The sequence below is a fragment of the Falco punctatus genome (genome assembly GCF_963210335.1).
Source record: "Falco punctatus genome assembly, chromosome: 4".
Taxonomy (NCBI): Eukaryota; Metazoa; Chordata; class Aves; order Falconiformes; family Falconidae; genus Falco; species Falco punctatus.
This window is the reverse complement of record NC_137583.1, coordinates 102,706,715-102,712,903: the sequence shown is the minus strand read 5'-3', so window position 1 is coordinate 102,712,903 and position 6,189 is coordinate 102,706,715. Positions and strand designations below refer to the sequence as shown.

Genomic DNA, 6,189 nt, shown 5'->3' with positions numbered 1-6,189 from the left:
AGGGAAATAGTATTTTTTCCATCACTGAAAAAACCAAACAGAAATCTAACTATATTATGAGGAAGGTCAAAAGACTAATATTTTGCTGGCGAACGTTTTAGCAATGTTTGTAAACTATATATAGATTCTTGAGTCATATTTCTTAAATAATTGCTGAGCACGATTTCAGTCTACAAGAACTTGTGAAAGATATTACAACACTGGAGTAGGGATGAATTCCTTACAGATGAAGTTGCTAAAATAATGCTTAGACCATTTTACTGTAGACATTTATATTAAAATTTTACCTTAGAAACTTACTGTAAAGCACAACATAGCATCATTCATAAAATAATTTTGTTTGGTATCAAGCTCTTAAGAATCCATCTTGTAAATCTGTTGGATTACAGCAGTACTGTTTATGTAGAAAATGTGTTCCAATACAGCCCAGACTTTTAGGAGACAGAATTTGTCTGCATGTTACTTTGCATGGGTAATACTTTGACTTGGTTATTAGCTAGCTGATGATACTGATGTTCTCAAACTGCTAAATGGGTTCAGTGTATTGTAAAATGCCTTCCTGTGGGATATTCAAAGGACTTAGATCCAGCCTTGATTATTGTTTTCACTGCTTACTCTGTGAATGAAAATAGATGTTGCAGATCTGTGTAGAAGTTGTAGAAATCCCTAGAGTTTGACCTTATGTATAATTTTCTCCCTTTTAGTTGCCCAGTGCCATTCAGGTGCTAGCTGATTTTACATACCAGCATTGTTGAGTATCAGATAATACTCTTAAATAAGTCATCAGAAATTTGGTGAAAAAAGGAGCTGCATCTTGCTTTGCAAACCTCAAATGCCTGATACTTTGGGAAGATAACTGCTTTCTGTGTGGCAGGGTTGTCCTTTCCTGTGCATGTTATTTTTAATTCTTAAGCAGCCATAATATGGAGCAAAATACTGTACAATAGCAACTGGAAGCTGTTTTCTAAGCTCAAATGAGGTGGAGCTTCTTGTGTGGCTGCAAATTCCATGTTTGATATAGAGGGCTTTCCCAGTGCCCTGGGAACCTCCAACCTCACCTGCCCTCTGGCAGCCTAGGCAGGACAGGGTAAATCTGCGCCTAGCTCCATCAGGAACGCTGGCATGCTGTAGTAGTTTTTACTGATAGCTGAGCAGCAGGAATTACCTTGAGGAATGCTTTGCCAGGGCAAGTATTGCATACTGAGACCCAGAGAATAGTTAAGGCATTTGGGAAGCAGCGTTTTTGTAATATGACTTTCTTATGATCCAGCGTAGAGCATAACCAATAGGGCTATAGCACTGTTTTATGTCTTCTTGTAGGATGGGTATCTATATTGCATTTAGAAATAGCTAATTCATGATGGTTGTACTTGCTTTCCTTTCCTTGCTTACTGGCATCTGGCGCTCCCCCCCCCCCCCCCCCCCCCCAATAAAAAGCTTCCAAGGGAGTGTTTCAATAATGAAAAAACACCACCTGGCTCTAATACAATAGCCTTTCTTGTAGCAAACTGCCAGTTGTTCTAGTTTTATATTTGATTATTTGATGACCAAAAAACTGATCTGGGTGTAAATGCTGGAGGTTGGCATGTTGGTAAGATCTAGTACTGTGCCTTGGCCCTCGTGTGGAAATCAAGTAAGTCTCAGTGAGTCTCGGGGCATCTCACTGAGTAATGGTTTGCTCTGGGTGGTACTAGTGAGGCGCATCATTTGAGTAACGTCAGCATTGCAATGGAGCAGTGACAATGACAGCATCAAATATGGGAGGGAGTGGTGTGTCTTTTCCGTCTGCTCTGTTAGTTGGTCTTTCTGCTTCCCTTTCTCTGCCTCACCTGCAGTCATCTTGCTGGTGCTTTGAGTGATGCCGGTGTGGCACACTGCTCTGCTTCTTGCCTACTCTTCTCGGCTTGAGTATCTCATGTCACTGGTTCATGCTAAAAGGATTTCGGCCCAGAGAAGAGATGGTCCTGTTACTCTCAGGTCTCTGCTCTACTCTCTCCTGTTTCATTCTCAGGCTGAATGACATATGGGCTAACCCCATACCAGAGATAAGTAAAGTATATTCACCTCCACATTTCTGGCGGATGATGTTTGTTGCAGGGAAGGGCTTCAAAGGTTTGACATGTTTTCTAGCAGCTTAATGGGTAGCTCCCAGCTTCTCGCCCCATAGGGAAGCTGAAATGCCTTCCTGGGTTAGGTCAGAGGCCTCGTGAGCTCAGTACACTGCTTCTGGTGGTGGCATGAGCATGCGCCTGGCCCATTCCTCCTGTATTGCCCCAGCATCCACAGCTGTTGGATTTGGTGTGAGAGAGGGGACATCTCTGCCTGTTTAACATCTGCTTACAGTTTTATTGTCCTGTGGTTTCTTAACCCTTTTACAACCTGCTCATGCTGCCTGCCACCCCACCTTCTGGAGGCAGTGGATTCCAGGAGCTTGCCACAGTAGTGTAAAGTCTCTCTCATAATAGAATCATGGAATGGTTTGGGTTGGAAGGCACCTTAAAGATCACCCAGTTCCAACCCCCCTGCCATGGGCAGAGACACCTTCCACCAGACCAGGTTGCTCAAAGCCCCATCCAGCCTGGCCTGGAACACTTCCAGGGATGGGGCATCCACAGCTTCTCTGGGCAACCTGTTCCAGTGCCTCACCACCCTCACAGTAAAGAACTTCTTCATAACGTCTAATATGTTTTAAACTGATAATTTGCTAGTTTCAACTATTGTATGTTGGTTTGTAGCATGACAGGATTTGGGGAGTAGCAGTTCTGCATTCACCTCTTCCATTGCCTGCACACTTTTTGTAAACCTCGCTGTTATTACTGCCGACCCCACCACCAGCCATCACCTCACCGGATTCAGATGTCTCAGCCTTTTTAGCTTCTCATAAGGGGCAAGCTGCTCGGTCAAACTTTAGGCAAAAAGTCTGACTTAAGGCTGTTTTGTTTTAAAATGGCTGTGTAAAATTAGGCATCCCAAGCTCTGTTCCTAAGGGACTCAAGATAAGTGGCCTGTTTTTCAAACTGCTAACACCCCAGTAGTTCCTGTGCAATTATTAGAAACTGCTGAATCTTCAGCAATTTTGAAAATTAGGCCAAGGATTTAGTTGCCCGAGGGTGGTATTTTCAAAAGGGTACTGGTTAGACCAACACAAGTGCATGTGAGCGCCTTGTTTCAGTGGCAGATTTAGGTGTGTAACTTTACAAAAAAGCTAATACTTTACGTGACTTAAGTAATGATAATTTTAAGAAGAGGGGCAAATGGGATTTATGGAAGCTGAGGTAGGAAGGAAAATGTGAGGTATGCATACTTTCAGGTGCTGTATTGTTAGAAATGTTAGCTTTTGAGAAAAATTTCTGAGAAGATGTGGAGAGCGGCCAGTCTGGGGGTTTAATAACGTGTTTTTGATCAGTAAGCATTATTATTCCATGGTTAAAAGGTAACTATATTTTTCTTGCCCAGTAATCACTACTGGTTTAACTACACTGTATTTCCTTTCAGGACTGTGTGGTTAGTTATAGCAGAAATGTGCTATTGACTGGAATCTTATCATTTATCTAGACTCTTTTTGGTTATTTGAAATGTGCCTGAGAGGTAATAGGTGGCAATTTGCATTCTTTTGTTCTGTGAATTTTACCTGACAGTCTTGTCTATAGGCAGGAACACCAGGGATGGGAGGAAAAAAGCTGAGCAAAATCCTGACCTTGCCAGTACATATTTCTGTTGTGCTAAAATTCTGCCAATTTAGAAAGGTTTCGCTGAGGGAAATGCAGGAACAGGAAGGAACATAGCTCATCACAAAGAGGAAAAAGGAAAGGAGTAAATTCTAGCAGCAAGTTTTTTTAATTGTCTACCTTATCTGCTATACTTCAATTTAAACACACACACCCCCCCGTTACTTTTATGAGAGTTCCAATGAAAGATTAAAGCTCCTGTCTTCCTGAGATGGTACTTCCAGGAGGTTTTTGCTTTTGTGTGTTGGTTTCTTTCTTTATTATTTCCATGTGCATATGAAAATTTTGAGTGTGTTCTTTAAATTATTTAAAGTGACTGTCTATAAGAGAAGCTGCCTATAATGGAATCTCCTAGCATGTAGTTTAGCTATTTAAAAGGGTATTGGGTAAAAAAATGTATGGCAACAGGATCTCATTAATGAAACAGATTTGATTTGAAGCCCTGATGCAGCTGTTGACAGCATAATTAAAATGATTAATTTGGAGTAGAAGCTGTTACTTTGAACTAATTTGAAAAAATGGCTATGATCTTGACCATATAGCTGACCAGTGTTAGGCAGGTACATAGAAATACTAAAAGAAAAAAAACCCTGAAGAAGTACTTTATCTGAAGGAGGGAAGGCTTTGTCTGAGATGCCTGTTTTTTCAGACATCAAATATGTCCCAACAAAAAATGAAGAAGCTAAAAAATGAAACGAAACCCAACCTAAACATATGAAAAAAAGCAATTACATATGATTCCTTTCATAAACCTCTAGGGATTTCTGCATGTGCCATTTAGTCACAAAGAATAATATTTAAAACCATAAATAAGGTACTAAATATTCTTTGCATTTAATTCCATCTATTTTCCTTTTCCTCATCTGAAATGCAATTGGCTGCGTGTTGTTTGAATAAATATGTATTTTTATACACACATATAAAAAAATAAAAATAATCTGTTTCTTTTTCTTTTTTCCCCCCCCTGTCTAGGTCATGGTGGGAATTTCAGTTAATGCCTGGGGCAAAGTGCCCTGCAAAGATGTTTGGAATTCCTTTGCTCTCCATAAAGGAGATCTTTGGAATCTGTAAGAGGGTTAGAAAATACATAGTTGTTCTATAACAGCTGTCTTAACTTCTATTAGTTTCTTTTATGTTGCTGTCATAATAATTGAATATATTTTATATGCTTTAATTATATCCTACAATAAGAGCTGGGCTGCATTTTCTAGTTCTTGAACAGGCTGAATTAGTCTGTCCCCCTGTTAATGGCAGCTATGACACATGCTGTATTATCATGGATGCTGTTATATATGTGCATTTAAGCTTACATATGTTAACTTCCCTTTTGATTGGAGATTTTATATCTCAGCATGTAATTGCTGAAAACTTTAACATGGGTAATATTAATTGTTCACACAAGCTGAGTTTTGTAGTTCATGTGGTATTAACCTAGTCAAGCATTTGTTTTTATACTGCTTTACATCTTTGTTAGTCAGGGTTTGTAGAGTTGTAAGGTGCAGAGAGAAAATTAAAACTGGGCAGAAGTTTAGCTAGAGAAAGTGTTCAACACCATAGTCTCTTAGTGTTAGTATATTAAAAGTTCATGTATTTTAGAGTAGATGTTTAATGTTTGAATGACAGTTTCGTTTGAAATTTGGAGCTTGAGGACTAGCTTGTAATTTTTATTTCTCTCCTCTGGGCTTCTAGCTTCATAATTGCTTTTCCTTACTTCTTATTATGGTAAAGATAAAACGTTTTTATTGTAGGGGAGGCAAATGTTTAGCTTTGTTGAAACAAAACCACACAAACACTTTTCCTGCAAAAGTATTCTCGGCACTGGTGCTTGTCCCATCTACATGGGTGTCAAGGCACAACTGGTCCATATGTATAACATCCTTTTCTTTTAAAATGTGCGAAGAAGTTGCTGAAGCAAGTGTGCAATGTTGTGTTGCATGCTTCTGGTTTTCCTAGCTAGTCCTGCCTGAGCTTGAGGCCCAATGTGCTATGTATGCAAGCAGTTTTCTTTGCTAAAGATTCTTCATCCTAGACCTATTGTATGATACCAGCTTAGTGATGGTAACCCATGTGTTTTATGACAGGCTAGATGCCTGCTTAAAACATGTTAAGTTTTTCTTTATTTACGAAAAGAAAAAAAAGGCACGCCCCCCGCCCCCCCCCCCCCCCCCCCCGAAACCCAAACAACACAAACCACCACCCACAAAAGAAAACAAAAAACCACAAACAAAAAACAACACGCAACCAGAAACCACCCAGATTTCTTGAACAAATCGTCTACTTTTTTTAATCATGGACTGACCTTTGGAGTTAAGCCTCTCTGTGGTGTATAAATAAGTGGTGACCAATTACTCTTGGGAAGAAGGAAGTTTGATGAATCACAGGAAATAGTAAATTATGTGGATTCCACATGATTCCCAAGGTTGAAACAACTTCTTTTTTTTTTTTCTTTCTCTTTCCCCCC

The 6,189-nt window shown here is 39.7% G+C and overlaps 1 protein-coding gene across 6 annotated transcripts in view; it reads left to right on the top strand.

Annotated features, from left to right (window-relative positions):
- Positions 1 to 6,189, top strand: part of RBMS3 (RNA binding motif single stranded interacting protein 3) — a gene marked incomplete at its 3' end in the record, with an annotated part of 449,340 nt that overhangs the window by 45,344 nt on the left and 397,807 nt on the right. The gene's annotated exons all lie outside the window — the stretch shown is intronic.